The sequence below is a fragment of the Drosophila santomea genome, chromosome 3L (assembly GCF_016746245.2).
Source record: "Drosophila santomea strain STO CAGO 1482 chromosome 3L, Prin_Dsan_1.1, whole genome shotgun sequence".
NCBI lineage: Eukaryota > Metazoa > Arthropoda > Insecta > Diptera > Drosophilidae > Drosophila > Drosophila santomea.
In genome coordinates, this window is record NC_053018.2 from 13,621,620 (window position 1) to 13,641,315 (window position 19,696).

The following is a 19,696-nucleotide window of genomic DNA, read 5'->3' on the forward strand; positions in this document are numbered from 1 at the left end:
GAAATAGTTAATTTAAACTTATTGCAAATCGCTTAACTCAACATTTATTAGCATTATAATAATAATGATAATCGCTTTGAAAACTTTTCGATTTTAATTAAAAATGTAGTAAATACTGCGACACAATCGCAAAGAAAGTGGTGCGGAATGAGTGGGTGTGCTGCGGAGTTAGAGGAGTGCAACCTAGTTGGAAAACTATCCTCCTCGGCGTTGCAGCAAACAGTTCCCAAAGCAACAATATGGTTGCGATGTCACGCAGTGCGTGCGCCAGTGTGAGTGCATTGTAATGCTAATTTAAATAACGATAAGCTCAGCAACAGCACCAGCTACAACTACAACTACCACTGCAACTGCAACTACCACTGCAACTCCGTCTACAACAGCGACAACAATGGCAACAATAATACGAAAACAATTTGGCATTCTGTGATTTTGTCATCCTTTCACGATTGTTGTTGTTAGTTTTCCACTGCCTTCCATTGGGGAAAAGTCCTTCTACTAGGAGCTTAGTTCAGTGAGTGCATAATTAAATGGCATAAAAAGTGTAATATATTTGTACTCTCAAACTTAAATTTGTTAAATTCTTGATAGATAAATATAAATGGTAGGTATAGAAATTAACTAGTAGATAAATATATAGATGAATAGAAAAAAGTTTGTTATTTTATATAGCATATATCATCTTATATGAGCTTTTAGCATAAACCAGGGTATTAAATCTGCTGCCAGAAAACGCAATTTCCTTGCACTCGTTTTTATTGTTGGGTGTGCAGCATCTGCAGTAAGCCAGACACCACATATATGTACACACATCTGGCCATATTAGCGTGGGAGCGGGAAAAACAAATAATAAAGCCACTTGCGCATAAAGAAGCGAAAACAACGGCGAAGGCAAAAGTTTCGCATGCTGCAGGACGCAGAACGCAGGACGAAGGGGGCAAAATGCAGAGGGGGCGGCATTATCCTTTCTATCACTTGTCACATTTCCGCATAATGGCGTCATTGCTGCCGCTGCCTGTTGCGAACAATGAATACATTTGTAATGTTAATGGAATGCAACGGCAACGGCAACGGCAACTGCAACTGCGAGGAAACCGAAACGAGAACAACGCCAACCATTTTCCGTCGCCCATTGGAGCTGTTGTCGCCCATATTTGTTTGCGTTTATCAGCCAGTTTCTGTGCGCCACAAAAAAATGTTGCAGGGGCATGCGGCTTTTCCAGCCCCGCCCACACGCACTCCGCCCGGGGCTGTGCCTCGTCGGAAAAATGCTGTTCGTGCGGTGTTCAAAGTTGACGGAAGTGCCAGAGTGATAACTTGAACGTATTACATAAGAAAATGAGGCGAATGATTTTACTTTGCATTAAAAAAAAAGTTTGTAGTTTGAATTTAAATAGAAGCTATAATTTGGTGCGTCAATACATTAAATAAAAAAATAAAACATACATCTAACAATCAGGCAAATTTAATTGTTATAAAATCAGGAAACTTATTTATATGAATGCCCAACAAACACTTGTTTCCTAACGATATAGTTTCATATTCAATAAGTTGCTTAGATATTGGTTGTTTTGGTATACATAATTTTCCAGATCAACCTAAACTTATTTTGTATCTGCTTTCTACTTATGTACATACTGCACGCGCTGGCAGCACTATGAGCACTTATTCAATATGCCTAGTGCAGTGCATCCGAGCATAATATAACGAACCATTTTTATTAGAAGTATAAACAGCAAAAAGCAAATGCATACACGCACACAGATGCACTTGCTCTCATGCATGAGACGCACACACACATGTATTCATAGCTGAATAGACGCCAGAGAACTGCAAGAGTGGCATTTTTTGCCACCCTGATCACACTCAACAATTTTGAGTGCGGGTGCCACTCACACCGGTTTTCGTGGGTACATACAAACACCCGGTCAAAATATTCGGGTGTCTGCAAACACCCTGGTGCCTGCGCACCCGAATCAATGCGGCACCCTACGTCGCGGGTACCGATCACACTTGCCACTCATAACGAAGGGTAGAGAAGGCAAACATGCAGAAAAAGGCAAGTGCCTTTTTCTCGGAAACACCCGGGTGTCTGGCAAAACACCCGGGTGTTTTGGTAAACACCCGGGTGTTTTGGTGAACACCCGGGTGTCTGGTAGACATTCGAGTGCCTGTGGTAGGTAACATACGAAAAAGAAAAGTACAGTAAGTACTGAAAAACGAAATATATTACGCCCAAAATCTGTAGATTTATGCATTCTTTTTACAGAAATTTCACCAACACGAAATAGACATTTCTTTTTTATATCTTATATTACTTGCTTTGTTAAAATTTTTAATATTTAATTCCCATATTTAATTTTGTATGTATAATTTTTCTTTTTAAAGTGATAAAAAAAAGCAATAGAAATAGAATTGTCTTAATTAAGTACAAATATTATTTAATAATATATATAATATATATATTATATTATTTAATAATACATAAGTTTGTTTTCTGTTAAGACATTAGATACATCAAAACGCAAAAACATGTGCACGACCTTTTCCTTGGGTATTTCCACTCACCCTAAATTTTTTGGACCGTGTCTCGCTTCCACCCATACAATTTTTATGCATACAGAAAAGTACCTGCGGCCGATCCTTGCTTGCGCGTCACCCACCCTAAACTTCTTTGCACAGCAGACACCCGGGTGTTTTTGTGCAAGTACAAAAAACACCCTGGTGGCAAAACACCCGGGTGTTTGTCATTGCTAAATTTAGGGTGTCTCCAAACACCCGGGTGCGGAGACTCCCGGTGTTTAGCGGGTACACTTAGGGTGCCGGTGGCTTGCTGCAGTTCTCTGATAGACGCACAATGTGGCAGCCACAATAAAGAAATAAAAGGCTCAGCAGCAGCAGCAACAGCAGCAACATAAGCCTCAGCGTCGTCGTTGTCGTAGCGACATCAACAAAAAGCACAAAAGCATTTGCATTGCAAATGCAACATAATGAACAACAACAACATGGCAGCTCACACAAACACACACACATAGTCACGCTGACAGACACATTTGCTTGCCACTTCTGTAGGATGTTGCTCCTTGCATGTTGCCCAGCAGCAACAGGAACGGCAACAGCAACAGCAGCAACAACATCGAAGTATTTGCCATGACAAGTATTTAAGTTCCTCTGCAGCTCCTTGGCAGGACTTTGTATGAATGCATACATACACATAATTTTTTGCATGCATTTCAATGCATTCAAAATACGAGTATAAAAGAAGAGAGAACGCTAAAGTCGATTTCCTCAACTATCTGATCCGTTACTCAGCCCAGAGCTTGCCACTGGTCCCATTAGATCCCGCCAGATCTTGTCAGAGCTCGCCACAGATCCGCACATACCCCAAACCCCGCACCCTAAAGCTTTTTGCCACGCCCACTCTGCATCCCGCTAACTAAACTACATTTTGGAGAAAGTTTTCATTTATTCTTAGTGTCATGCATTGTACATTACATTTTTGTATAATTCAAAACTTATATAACATAACAAAATTTCCTATCCACCTGTGCTCATAAAAGGAAAATGTAATTTTCTGCCATTTTTCGCAAATTTTGATGATCGTACCCCTTATCGAAAATGCCAAAATTTCGAAATTTGAATATCGAAAAAGTATGGATAGACGTAGTTAGCTTATTTGCAGCACAAAACAGTCTTTATTTTAGCTTTTATATTAGCCATTTTTGGCCAAGTTATGGCAAAAAAGCCCACAAACCCCGCACGCCACACCACGCACCCCGCACCAGGCATTCGATCATCATCAAAAATTGCAAAAAATGTAAAAACACAGTTCGATTGGAAATTTAATTACGAACTCAACGAGGTATGACATTCCATATTTGGAGATATATTTTGAATGTTCTGATCAAAATACTGATACTTATAATCACAAAAACAAAGAAAATCGATTTTCGGCTAAAATCCAAAATCATCATCAATTAATTGCAAAAAAAGTGAACAAAATATAATATTTTTTTGAAAACACAGTTTGATTGGAAATTTAATTACGAACTTAACGAGGCATAACATTCCATATTTGGAGATATATTTTATATGTTCTGAATAAAAAAACTGATATATACATATATATATTTATTTATTTGGCATATTTATATATATTTATTTAGGCACCCTGCCTAAGTCTCTGGAATCTGCTTGTTCAATACCTCAATTAAGTATATTTCAGCTATAAATATACTGGGAATATATAGTTTTAATGCTCCAAAACTGCATAACTGATCACTGGGTATGCGATGTGGCTTAGTGCTGAAACGTAAAGCTCCTTTACGATTTCCCACTCAGCGCCAGCCTTGGGCCATTGATTGCCTTTTGTGAAGGAAGGAGAAAACCACAACCTTTTGTCTCATCAAGTGAGTTAGTTGAGTTGGAGTCGCGGCTTACGGAGTGTCCTTTTGCATATTCATGTGTTCCGACAACGAAAATTGACGGCAACAGCTGCCTTAGCGGTAAGACTGCGGAATGCAGATGGCAGATGGTAGATGGTAGATGGCAGACGGCAGACACCCGTGGTGGCCAGGAAGTCCTCGATGACATCCTTGCGAGCACTCGACTGTGGCCGCGTTGATTTGCAGGCAGCCCCACAGCAATCCCGACGGTTCGTTTGCTTTGGCTGCCGTTTTGCATGAATATGCATGAGCAGTTGAGCAGTTACAAGCCATCAAAACATGCAACACACGCGCTGCGAAAAAACGCGGAAAAGCTACTGGAGATATCGTTTTTCAGCTAGGAACATAATCTATACGAAGTGCTGGCAGAAAATCACAAAAACCTCTTTGGCACTTTGGAATCGTAGCCAAGCACTAACATTTATAAAAGTTGGGGCTCAAATTTAATTGTGGCAATATATAAAATTGAGTTTGAAAATGTATTCTTTGATTTTTTTTAAATTTAGAGGTTCAGACGTGCCAGTCATAGCCACTTTTAGATTTCTTATGTTATAAAATTGTATTGTTAAGTGGAGTTCAATTTTTGTAAATATCATAATCTTTTTAAAAATATCATAAATTTGAACATAAAGATAAATCTCTAGTAAAAAGGTCTCTAGTCGAAACTGGCGGTATTCACTGTACACGAATTGCGGCAATATGGCGGATATAGCTTTAAAACTAAAAAGATGCGCCCGTGTTGCCTTCAGCTTGCCATGTGAAATTTAACCGCGTGACTAACGAGTATATCGTTAGAGCCAGATCCCGGCAAGCGGCTTGGCCAATGCCACCAGCAGCACAACGTGGCGTATACTTGATGTCCGCCTCTGTTGTTTGACGTGTTGAGTTTAATTGGAGCACTCCGCGACGATGGCGATGGCGATGACGACGACGATGATGATGATGATGATGATGACGTCGCTGGGTTCGGTTTGGCTGGTGGAAGCGTTGTCGCTTTTGATGTTGCAACCTGCCCCTGCCACGCCCACTCGCAGGCTGCACCGCCTCTCCATTTTCTGTGGCATTAATTCATGCAGTTTCAAAGCTGCCAGCGCAAGCAACACATATTCATTCAGTTGATTCTTTTTTGTTGCACCTCCCTTCGCGCACTCAAAAGGATATACACATTTCAGTGTTAGTTAGCGCCCAGACTATCCTTTTTTTTCATCATTAAAACGCGTGAACTTCATCAGGACGGGGAAGCGGCACTGCAAGTGAGCACTTTATTAAAATCTAAAGTTCATTGCAGAGTTTGATGGGCGTTGGCAGATAAAAGAGCTGATGGAAAAAAGCGGCGTTGGCAAGCACTTAACTTCCCACCTCACTTTAATGCAGATCAAGTTACTGGCAATCTGGAATGGTGATTTGGTGGGTAACAGTTTCGCTTTCCACCAATAGAACATTTTTGTTCAAAGACAGGGCATATTGAAATGTATGTAAATATTTTTGGCAATTGTGTTAGTTTTATAGCAAAAAGCTATTTCTAGTATCACATTTACTTCGGCAACAAAATATCAAGCTTTAAATCTCAATCGAAATTCAGCACAATCGAGAGCTGCATTTATTCTTTTAACATCCCTGATGCGCAAAACTCGTAAAAACCCCATAATACTTTTTCGAGCCATTACATCAAATCGTTTTAGAGTAAAAGCCCAGACGCAAATAATATTCATATTATTATGACAGCAAGGATTTTCATCTGTCTGCACAGAACAAATAAAAATATTGTATTTCAATTGTCAATTGAACTTAGTGCAGCCGACGAGAAAACCCCAGTAAAAATAAACGAAAATGTAATCAAATCATATGAAAAAGCCACGAAAGTTGAGTGCCCACCCCTCTAACGATACAAGATGGCTTCGATGGATGTCATCGGTTGCGTCGACGATTTGCAGTTTGAGGACCCATAAAGAGGAATTCGAAGCATACTTTTTGGGGCTGACGGATTTCCCAACTAAATATCCCCGTCCTATACACTCTGGCTGTTGCCGTTTGTGGCTTTTCAATGGTTATTGATTGTCTGGGTGTCATGTGTGTGTAATCCAAAACGGGCGTTGCCATGTAAGGCGGAACGGAAGCTTTTAAGACATTTGCCCTGGCCACCCCAACAGAGAAAAAAAGCAGGGGCTTGTTGAAAATGACGTTTTAATTCCAAGTAATTAAAAATTTATATGTAGCTTTGTTACTCGCACTTAACAGCCTTTGCTAGAATGAATGAAAGTACTAATACAAGATAATCAAATTACTTTTATTCTAAATATACAAACAAATCACTTTTAATTTTCTCTGTGTATGAATCATTTGAAATGTGAGAGCCTCGTGCTGAGCTCCTTGCCATTTGCATCACACACAACAAGAGGAAGAAAAATAAAAGGTTTTGCTCCTTACAGGCAAAATCAGAGCACATAAAAAAGTAAGACGCGTTTTCAAATATTCCAAACACAAAAGCGGCTTGGCAAATCCTCGAGAGCTAAGCAGCATATCACAAACGGCTCACCAAGAAAGCTTCCTGCAGGACACGGCTCTCCGTCTGACATTGCAATGGGAAAATAGGAAAAGCGGGATAGCAGGATAGCGAGAGGAATGGGAAAAGTGGGAAAATTGGAAAGTGGGAAAGTGGTAACTTGGAAACGTGGAGGGGGGTGGGTGGTGGCCAAACGTTGACAGTTGAACATGCTGGCGCTGAACGAAAACTTTGTCATAACTTTTGCCGAATTAAATTTTGCTAAAAGTCAGCGCAACGATTCATCTTTCTCGCTCATTGTTTCTGGCATTGATTGCACTTTTTGGAGGGGATGTCGGCAGATGCAGCACGGCTTTCACTTCGGCTTAAGTTGCAAAGATGTGCCTTTCTTTTGGGCTGATGCTGCAGAAACTTCGACGAGGACCAACTTATGTGCAGTAGTCGAACTTAAATAGACATCTCACATTGTATTTATGGCACAAAATGTTAGTTAACAATAGCTCCAATTACAGATTCTCTCTTTTGGAAGTCAATACTTTTCGTTCATCCAAAGATCTTTTTAAACGTGCGTATTAGTAGCAGAAGTTTTTAATTTGCTTACAGATTCTTCCCAATTTAAACAGTTATTTCCAAGATGTAAATCAAATTCCCTGTATTAATTAAACTGTTTAACAATTTTAAGTATTTAAGCCTTGATATGTCAGAACCTGCAAACCTTCCTTTATAATTTTCGCACTCAATCCCTTAAAGCTGTCTTGAACCGAAACCAATTAATTGCCCCAAATCTCAAATTGAAGTTAATGCCGTGATTTCTGGTTTGTCATTTAAATGCTGGCTCGAAATCCGATGCGTATCATGCGAGCCCGCATGTCAATCACTGAGATTGAGCGAATCTCCGGCCCCACTCCAAACGTGGATAATACGGGGGAGTTGAAGTTGAAGCTTTGGATCGGTGGTGGGTTTGATGGTGGTTTCTTTGTTGGATGCTAAGCAGCTGCACGTGACTCCCAAAGTGGTTGGCCACACCAACACCCCCACCCACACCCCCATATCCGTATCCGAATCTGTCGCCGCCTCTGTCTGCGTTTTGGTCTTTATCTTTACGGCTCGCATCACACACAATATACGGACAATATACGCCCGGTAACCCACTAGTGTTTGGTCCCTTCAGGTGAAAGTTTAGCACACTTAAAGTTGCCTCATTAGAGCCGAAGTGTTTGTCCACGGATATGGTACACAGAAAGAAATATTGTCAAAGGAACTGATTTAAATACATTTAATGAAGCAGCTCAAATAAAGTTTTTAAATAAAAGGTTTGAGAAAACCATTTCGTTATTTCTTGTAGAGAAATTCAGCTTAAGACACTTTTCTCTGTACATCTTTACATCTTTAGTAGCTGCAATTGCTTTGTGGGTGTGCGTGTCAATCGGTTTTTATGCTCCAAGTGGGTGAGAACACACAATCAAAGGTGTTGAGAATTAGCACAAGTTTAATGAAGTATCCATCCAGGGCCGTATCCTTCGCCTGCGATTATCTGGCATCGGTGGGTTTGGTTTCTGGCGCACTAAGTAGCTGCTAACCCAGCGAGGCACTTTTTCCCTCTTGCCTCCTAAGTAGATAATGCATTTCCTCAGCCAGAGAGGAAACAGCAATGCTGGAGCGACAACCCGCAGGACCAAAGGAACTGAGTCTGCGAAAGCAAAGGAAAGCAAAGGAGTCGCACGCACTCACAGTGACTGGCAGACAAACTCACTTAGGCACTCGGACTCCGCCAGACAATTGGCTGAGCAGGCGACAAAGGGAAAATACAAGGTTGAGATACTCACTCTTAATAAATCACTGAAAATGTGATGGGGCAATGCACAAAAGTTTATAATAAAATGTAATATTTTATATACTATGGTAGTTACGGTCAGCCAGTAAAATTAATTGTCAAAGCTATTTTTCATTTGTGCTTGGATAATTTTATAAGCCATGCTGATTGCCTTTATGTCTAGAAAGCAGAGCATATATGTACATACAACTAATAATTTGCATAGGTAAATCCAAGTAAAACATTTAAAACTTATCCCAATAAACTCATTCTTTCAAAGTCATTCAAGTTCGACCAATTTGTCGCCTGTCGGTATGTACACAGCAAGAACTGCAATACGCTTCGTTGCACAACCCATCCAGCAACAATAACGAAACACTTAATTCGTCGTCGTCTAGCGACGTCATCAGTAACATTCCTCAGCTCACCGACACCTTTCCTGCCCCGCCCCCTTGCCAAATCACCGCCCATTTAGACGCACACATACATACGTATCGTTGGCAACTGCACAGGCACCCGCAAGGTATGCTCTATAAAATTTTACTTAAAATGCCACAGCATTGCCATCACATCGCCGGTGCCACGCCCACACCCTCTCACTGCGAGTTGCTTAGCCGAAAGTTTTGTAACGAAAATTGCTGCAGACAGTTGGGAAAAGAATAAAAGATATGAGTGGGGATGCAATTTCGGAGGGGAATAAATTCGCAGAGAAGTTTATTCCTTTTAGAGTACCATTCGTCACATCCTTAGTAGTAGTAACAATTATCCCAGTGTTCTACAGCAGCCAATTCAGATCCAGCCTTCTTAATTTCTCAAAACTTCAATATATCATAGTTTTACTAAAAGCGAAACCATATCTTTAAGCTTAAGAGCTATAAAATGGCTAAATTGGCGACTCTAGAAGAAGTGGTCTAGTTTCCTTTTCTTTCTTCTCGCAGTTTGTTGCTGCCAGTGCACTTGACTTATAAGCTGCCATATATATTGGCTATGGAGGGGTAGAAGGGGCGGCGACACGCCCACAATACGTTCGCAATTTCACACACATACGTGAGGTAATTTTAAATTGTTTTGGGCAAGTTCCGATGGCACACTCCTTGTGATTTCGGCTCGCCCCGAAAGTATGCAACGATTTTTGTTTCAGCTTTCAGCAAACGAGCACAAACGTTTGTGTTTTTGTTCCCTTTACGCATTGGAGAGCAATGAGCGCAAATTAAGCGCATCTGGCGAAGTTGGAAAAGAGCAAGAAGCTGCAGCAGAAAAGATTCAAAATGGATGCCACTCACACATACACACACCCGCTACAGACACACATAACAGGGTCCTTTGTCGTCCTTTGTCGCCCTCGTAGTCGTCTGCTGTTACATCAGCTTGAAAATTAGTTGCTACTTATATGCTTCACTTAGTTTTTCTTAAGTAGCAGGGATCAACTCATATGTGTAAGTCTGCCAGCAGGTGTATGTCATTCTTGGAGATGAGAGCGTGAGGACCTTCAGAATGTTCCTCCAGGCGAAATGCTGCTATTTGGACATATAGTTCAGCTTTCTCATCTTAAAGACATTATATCCTTATATTTTTGCTATAATCTATATTTTGTTATTTATATATTTCATCAAACTTGATTTATTTTTTTTGTTTTTATTACTTTAAAAATCTTAGAAACGGCACCTTCAGTTGCATTTTTACTGCGATTTTTCACCTCTGGGCGCATCGCTATGAAGGAAATCCCCACTGACTTCTACCCTCTTTTCTCTACCGACTTGGGGATTATTTTCTTTCTCCAGCTGCATTTTGCACCCGAGCATTTTCTACTTAAGAGAGTCTGTCAACGTGATTGCATGTTAGCTCCTTTCTCCTTAAACTCCTGACTGCTGCAGAGGGTGGGGTGGAGGGGGATTTGTGGCTGGAGTTGCACTTAAGTTGCCAGCCAGTGTTGCAGTATCAACTTAAAGAGATTCTTTATAGGGATTTGTGATAAAAGAAGCTGCAGCTAAATAAAAAGACACTTTAATCAGTTTCTCTCTGTATATCAATTATAATTTTGCTTTGTCCTAATTGCTTAATTAAACAGACACATAAGCGAACGTGACGAATGCACTAGAATTTACCTCGACGCACTCGAATTGGAATATTGTTTGTTTGTCGCTCTTTAAGTTCATTAGTTTTGTGGCACGTCACTCGTTATGCTGTTTATTGAATTATGTGCAAAGCACGTAAACAGACAAATAAGTAAATGAATTTCTCCTCGAACCCCCAAGCCCATACACTTTGTCAAAAATGTGCTTTTCTGCTGCGCTATGGTTTATTAAGCATACGCCCCGTATGCCCCGGTTTATATGACGCACAAGCAAGCCTTTTATATGTAATTAAACCGCCGCATATGGAGACCGCTCCTCTTCCCCTTGGCTGCGCTTATTTTCAGTAAGTTTCGCCTTTGTTTTGTCATATTTGCATTATTCCAATTGCAGAATCACTTTGTCCTGTTTGTGTGAGCTTAATAATAGGTGTGCTTGGGTGCGTTTCGGCATCCCCCGAATTATCCTGGGGGCTTTTGACTGTGAGTTTAATCCAATTACATGGAGTTGCCACAACAGTTTTGGGCTGACGTGGGTGTGGTCCACTAATTACATTAGCTAATGAATTGAAATAGAATTAAATATTTATTATTTATTTGCTTAGATTTGCACTTTGTTGCAATTCATTTTCCTCATTGTTGCCTAAGCCGTGTAAATAATTGTTTAATGGCATTTCCCATTTATGGCTTACATTGAAACATTTTCGGTAATATTTATTTTATTTATTAGCCTTCGATTTTTTGGTGTCGGCCATTTTGTGGCCATTTAAATCGGTCTCATTTTGCGGTTGGCCATAGATGGCCGTTTGGTAATCGGCTATCAACTATAGATGTGCCTATATGCCAGTGTGTAAACGGAAATGGTAGCGATGTGTAATCAACAAGCTTTCCCACAAACCCAACGGCCTTAATGAGATTTAATAATGCGACTGAGTTCGAACTTAAATATTTTGTACTAAAATTAATCGGTTGGGCGTTAAACAAACCGCTTACATTATCCACTTTTAATCCTTTTCCTTGCATTACGTTTCATAGTGCTACTTTACATCCTATAAAATCCTCTTAACTAGTTATCAATTGGTAAACTGACTAAATGGCGGCCAGACACGAAACCCTTAGTCTAAACATACTATTTTCATTATTACTTTAACAAACCTAATATAGTTTCAGTTTAAGAATATTTTATACGATTTTAAACAAAACCCACCACTTGTACATTATTCAACGTTTATTGACTATTACTCACTTGTTAACTAATTGCCGGAATTAAAATATTTAAGCATGATACTCATAATACCAACATGCAGTTCTCATTTTCTTATTATTTGCTTATCCAATATGTGAATTGGCCTGAATCACGTTGTCCGCAACCACCGCAGCGTTTAAATTCCCTCCACTACATCGCACCACCCTTGATCACTTTGCAAAACCACACACACAACCGCCCACAGAGTCGACTTAAAGAGCAGAGTGGTTGGGACTGGGACTGGGATTGGGATCCAGGTCAACGGGTTTCGAAAGGGCGGAGAACCTTTCATCATTCAACATTCGCCATGTAATGACTTTGGTCAACAGAACTCATCAACGATATGTCAGCTTACCCTTGAACCGCCCAACCACCCCCCCCCGTCCGTACTCCTCCCTTTCCGCCCAAAATCCCCGGATCCGGGGGTTTTACTTGGGCAACGGGCTGCGGTCGCCGCTGAACGGGCGTACAAAGCACTTAACTCGTTAGCGGTTATCGCTATATTGGTAAGCCAACGGCAGCGCGAACAATAATTAAACAAGAGCAGGTGGCGAGCGACTTACACGACTTGTCAACCAAGATCAGGAGGCCAAAATCCAGGTTAAAGGCGAGCATTTGGTGTTGGCAATTTGCAAATGATTGGTTGATTGATTGATTGACCCGCTCGTTGGCAAGCCACAAATCTTAGTCAGCAATGCTTCGGCCATCGGGAACAGATTGTAGTTTCAATTAAGTGCAATTAATGCGATTAAAAGAAGTCTGCAGTTGGCTGATTAAGTACTAAGCCGACCGGATTCAATGCGAATCTGCCTGGCCAAAGGCTGGCAATTGGCCAGCAAGCTAGCTGGGCAAAAGGAAAAGTATAAATTATAAAAGATATCTGACTGCAATCGAGGCCAAATCATCGCCACCCTTAAGTGCATGTTTCGCAAGGGTAAATGAGTTAGGGGCGGCTGGCCTGCTAATAGACTCCACTTAATGGGATATTAAGCCACGATGCTGTGAGCAACATGAAAAACAACTAGCCAGATTGGGGGAAAAACTTGCCAGCCAATAGCACACATGACTCAACACACAAAATACTTGGCCAAAAAATGCTACAGCCCAGACTTCGAGGCCGGAATCGGAGGGACAAGAGTTAAGGCACCACGGACCACCAAGAGCACCAAGAGCACCAAGAGCACTAAGAGCACCAGCAGGAACAGGACAGAGGATGCGTAGCAGGCATCCCCGGAATAAAAATAACAAATATCCTCAGTTAATTGAAATTCCTTAACTTTCTCAATTAAACTTTCGTGCAATGCTCTCAACTTTTGTTTGGGGCCCGAGACGAGGGCGAGACTTGGCTCAGTCTTTCATTCACTCCCCGAAAAAAGTAAATTTCCCCCCTTTCGTGCAACGTGGCGTATGAGCAATGGCTGCAAAGACGAGCGGCGAACGTTGAACGTAGAACGTTGAACGTTGAACGTGGGCAACCTGTGGGCGTTTTTCGTCGCAACTTTATGAACTTTCCGCTGAAGAAGATAGTGTGCAACTTCTGTAAGACTATTTGAAGTATGTGCAAGTAGCGGCAACAACAATAACTGTCTGCTTAGTGCTGAAAAAAAGTGGATGCAGCAGCAAGAACAACATCAATAAACAAGCTAAGGATGTAGCAACCTGCAACAAACTTTTACTAGAGATGGCAACCTTGAACTCCAGCTGCAAATTATACTAGAATGTGTATATAAGGTTAGGCTATACTGAAATTTAAAAAGTCTAACTGTTATCTGCATTTACTTCTAAAACAAAGTTCATTTTGGGCGCAAATTAAACGATATATTTTTGTAGTTAGTTTGTTAGCTAGTTATGTAGCTTATCTTGTTTGTTTTACAGGAGTATGTACTTCTGATCGATTTAATACTAAATTCAAACTTCTTAAAAGCTGGCTCACGAACCCATCACCATGTACCAGTGGCAAACTCCAGACAAGGTCTTCAGGGTGCTCAGACCCCCTCGTTATTGTTGCTGTTCGCTTTTTCTGTCCCCTTTTTGGGCCTTAGTTTATAAAAAATGCACAAAGCTTGGCCGTGTTAAGAACTCCCCCGCCGCCCCACTCGAATGAGCTCCGGTCGAAAGTGGCTGCCTTACGACGTCTATGGCTCATTCTTATCAACTTTTGGCCGTGCTTATAACTTTTGCCAGGAGGCTGAAGCAGGGAGTCAGCAGGCAGAAGGACTTTGCTAGTTGCACGCGACAGAGGCGAGTCCTGGCAGCCAGAATCCCACCCACCCGGGCAACTTCAGCTAACAACAATAATTGTTAATAATGTTTATGAAAAGTTGCCCCGCATCGCTGGTATCCGCCATCGCTTTCTTCGGCTCCTTGTTGCCACTTTGGCCACAGTTTGGCATATCTTTTGGTTTTGTTCTGCCGACTGCCGCTGGTCGAGAAATTGGCCTGAACGGCGGCCAGGAGTCCGGGCACTTGCTTAAGTTTAATGATATTTGTTTATTTATGGCCAGTTATTGTCAAGTTAGTGCACAAAGCAGATTGCTTCGAGGCCACTTTGCTTGAGCTGCGGCACAAAGGAGCCGGAATTCTATGGGTCATCAAATAAAATGTAGGGGTCTCCTCTTCCCATCGCCGGGCAGAATGCTGTCGGATCAGGGACCATCTATCAACGCACATTGAGGTAGATCAAATGCTCAAGGAACTGACGCACTGCCTCCAGGTTGCTGCCTGCTCAAAGGAAGTGTGTCCTGCACTTCAATTTAAACCGTAAGCCAGCTCTCAGCTCAGCCGGACAAAGTGGCAGTGGACTACCGGATGGGTGGTAGACTTCACCTTTGTCACAGCATTTGACATGACTGCCCCACTCCCACCTCCACTCCGCACTTTCACAGCATCCGCAGCAAATACTTGGGACAATATCTGCCAGCTGACGCGAGTTTCCGCTTTACACTTGAGAAAACGGGGTGCTGCATATAAATAAAGAGAAAAATAAACTATTTCCAAAACAAATATAACATAATAAATAGGGTTACTTACACTTAAGCTACATTTACAATGAAAAACCTGAATTAAAGCGTTTATTAAAGTTCTAAGTAGATGCTCCTTTATCTTAACAATCTTTCTGCTGAAACCCAAATTATAACTTAAAACTACAAACGGAAATTTTAATGCAGCATTCTGCAGAGCATAAAAGAGCCCCGAAAAAGCAGCTATGAAGGATAACTGACGAATGAAAGGGAACGGCAGGACACCCAAAGACTGTTGCTTGAGCTGGGTGCCAAGTGTTCAATATATCAATCAAAGGTGTTGAAAATAAATGAAAAATGTGTCGAAAGTTTATCATTGGCAGAGGGAGGGGGTCGACCAGCGGATTTTCCATTTTCTGCCATTTTCCAAGGGCAACGACGACGACGACGACGACGGGTGTAGAACAAATGGTGCGTAAAAATAAAGTGGCATGGCCAGGGTGGTGGTGTCTCACACAGGACATGGCAACTTTTTCCAAATCGATTAAGCTGCGACAACTTACCTGCTCCAAGGAGCACTCCTCTGGCTTTCCCTCTCTACTACTCTCTCCGCCTGCTCACTGGCTCACCGAATTTGCCTCGTCCTTCGAAAATGCTTAAAGGTTATCGTTTGAAAAGTGAAAAGGAATTTTCTAACTCTGCTCCTTATTTTGCTTCTGCCGACTGACTGGCTTTGGACTTGGTCCAAATGCTCCCACAAGGCCAACCACAAAAACGAGGCCCTGGGAGCGATGCATTCTACCTTATGCAGTCGGCAACTATTTTCGGAGAATCTGTCGAAAATTGTTCACTTTTGCCCACTGGCAATAAGCCCCAGAACACAAATAAGTGGAGGTGGAAAAGGAAAAACCATTTGGCAGTCAAGCCTGGGTCTGAAGTTTGAAAGTAACCAGCAAAGGAATAATATTTGGCCCCTTAAAGCTGAAGCTGGAATGCCCTTTAGAAAAGGGCGAGCTTAGGTCAAGATCTGCATTTTATTAACCGATTTTATTATTGATGTTTGTAAAAGACATCACAAACAAATATCAATTTAATGTGCAACATTTTCCAATTTATTTTTGCGTTCGACAATTTATTGGTTACTATGCAATCCTTTATTCACAAGACACAAAATAAAATAAGATATAAGATATATGTATAAGAAGATATATATATATTTATAAAAAGCCTGCAAAAAGCTATTTTGTGTTTTTAAATTTTATATAAATATATTTTATTAAGTTGGTTTATATAACTATTATTATTTAAGTTTTGTAATAATCGTGTTAAACAATTTGAAAGAAAAACCAGTTTGAACAAAATAAGTTTCTGAAAATGGGAAAAATTTACTTTTTAACTGCTTTTCAATGTTGAAACCTTTTTTCCAAGAGGGAGATTGTATCCAAAATCGTGCACATTCAAAGTTCTAGAACTCTCCATCAAATAGAGGCCACAAAAAAGGCAGGAGCAACATTAAGCAGCGGTAAGTTATTGGCAAAAGTGTAGCACAAATTTCTGCTGACTGCTGCCAGTAGCAGGCCAAAACCCCTCACCCACACTCCCCCACTCACCCCTTTTCGGCACACTTGCTGGCTTAAACGCCCCACTTCACTTAACTTTCTGCCGATGCTGTTTCCCTTTTTCCTGTTGCCGCTCAGTGCTTTTAGCGTAGAAATTCTCCAGTGTTTTGCTTTTGGTCAAGTATGATTGGAATTTTATATGGCCAAAAGGTTCGAAGTTCGAACTTCGAGCTTCGACAAACGACGACGACGATGCCGTCAAAATGGCCAACACGTAAGTATGTTTCATTGAGCCAGAGCAGCGGGTGGTGTTTGACTTTTAGTTTGGTCATTGGGTAGTGAGCTCTTTGGCTCTGCGGCTTTTGCAGAGCAAAGCAAATTGTTACCGACTGCTTTCTGGCATTATTATTAATTTATGTACCGATCAAAATCAATAAACTAGTCACGTTTGTGGCACCCCCAAAACTGGCCAATTCAATCCCATCCCATCGGCGATCGGAAATGAGCAGCTAGCGAAAATATCCATTCGCAATTTGTTGCCGCCGATTAATGAAGACCAAAACGGCGAATGAAGCGAAATCGAGCGAAAGAAATCGGCTAATTTATGTACACTTATCAAAATGGCGCTAATTGAAAATTAGCCTGTTATCGTGCAATTATCAGGATGCGTCCCTTCTGCACATGTGACTCCATTGGCAATTCAGTGGCGTTCTTCTCCTACGCTGCTCATCAGCTCATCAGCTCATCGAGGGGAAATTCAATTTCCATAGCCGATAGATAAGCCAAAGTCGGATGCTGCGCCCTCTGCCATGGGCTTATATATTTTGATTTGTGCGAACAGAGATTTCCGAGCGGCCCCCCAACTGCCTCGCAGATAAACGTGGCTAAATTAAGAGGCACCCTTCTCCAGATCTCGACGCAGTTAATAGACCATGGCCACGTTAAATTTATGGCCAATAAGCGAGGGCTCCAAACTGCGGCTAGAGGCACGGAGCGTGGATTGTTTTCATAATGGTGGGGCGATGATGCTGCAATTGCCCCAACAATGCTGAAAGGACTTAACAGATTGTCGGCGATGATATGGTTTTTAATGGGAAATCGAATGGAGCATAGAGTACTCTGTGCGTTCACTAAGTGGTGTATCATTTATGGAACTTTTATAAATATCTAGCCATTATTCCAGTGCTTGAAACAGAAAAGCAAATTTTAAGAATATTTTATTTATCTTCTACGGTGACTATATTTTCAAACGTTTCTTTTCCATAAGTCTAAGTTTATGTACTTATTTTTTTAAATCATTTAAAAAACATTTTGTTGCAATAAGATTTAATATTTTCTGTCTCAACTTATCACATAATCTTTATAATGGAAATTCTACACCACAAAGATGTGTTATCTGCTCGTGTTTTTCCCACTTTTGAGCACCGAATTCTACATCCTAGATGTTTTAGGATAACCCTGCTAGTTATCCCACCCACCTTCTTATCCATATCGTTATCTGAAAACGTATTCCATAGAATGTGGGTGAATGCGTGTCCGCTCGTGTTTACACGGCCTATTTCACTCCTCTTGGCCAGAATGCCGACAAATTGGACAACTTAAAGAGCTCATCAAATTAACTACATGCATCTGCGGAACTTTTGGCCATTTTCACTTGCTCTACATATTTATTATTATCTTTTTTTTTTGCTATCCGGGTGTTTGTGTGCTTTGTTCCTCTTCTCAATTTCATTTTGTCAGTTTTTGTTGGTCCTTCCTTCTGTGTTATCCTTGCTGACATGACATGAACTGTAGTTTATTTATTATTTCTCTGTGCCTCATTCTTCTTCTGGCTTCTTTTCATTTTATTTATATCCTTGACGCATGCAAACATGTTTGTATGTGTGTTTGCGAATCGGGTCATACACTCACTCACACACACACACACACACACACACACTTATTTGTATGTCCTGTAGTTTATTGTCAATTGTTTGTGGCATTTATTTCGCAATTGTTTTCCTTTATTTTGTCACTTTATTTGCTCTGCCGGTGCCTCTGTGCCAGCTTTTGTTCATTTATTTATTTATTTGATTAGTTTTTATTGCATGACAATTTTTCGTACACATCATACAAACTGCTTCTCTTTCCTTCGCTTCATTTTTTTTTTGTTTTTGCAAATACTCGAATGCAGATATTTCGAACGCCTATTGCAACAAAGAGAAGGAATACCAATTGCAATCCAATTTAAAGATATTATATTTATGCTTGCAAGGCATTTCATTAAAAAGGTAAAACATCATAAGAAGGGTTTCAGTTAAAGTATTTAATACTTGTCCAATGAAAATTTAAAATGATGATAAAATAAAGGAACTACCAAACTTTTTTAAGCCTACTTTATTGGCAGTTCTGGGCATGGGGAATTAGAATTATTACTAAGAGAGCTTATAGAAAACCATTGGTGTTTAAACTACACATCCTTTTGACCCATTTGCTGTGCGAATAATTCATTCATCGTTTGACCATCACTTAACCATTTCAAAGTCAGTTGCCGGCAAGGACTCCATCATATGGTCTGCACAAACACAATAAAGGTCCTTCCGCAAGGATCTCCAACTATTTACCCCATTTGGCTGCAATGGGATTGCATTACTTTGACTGCAGCATGGTGCAGAGGTGGTCAATGTTTGGGGTTCGGGGTTAGGGGTCCACAAGCGGAACTCTGGCTGTCAGGACAGCCATCAGTCCGATGTTATTTGGTCGCCCAGTTGACTCCTCGCCCCAGAGTCGATTGAATTGCCATGCGGCACGTGCAACACGAATGGAGTCCCTGCAATCGTCCTGCGCATACAAAAAGGAGGCCTTCGCCCAGCCCGCTAAAAGCTGATGATGATTGGGAACAGCAAAGGGTGGCCGCTACACTGAGTGAAAAAATCAATACGCTTAAAATTAGGAATATGAAAGCATTGTATATTTGACCGAATTTAAAAAGTGTTTGGTTTTAGTAAAAATTGGTAGTCTACCATTATAATCATTATATCATATATCATAATCATAAATTGGAGAGCATGGGTTTTGTTAAAAACCAAACAATGAAAATACATTACTATAATAATTTTC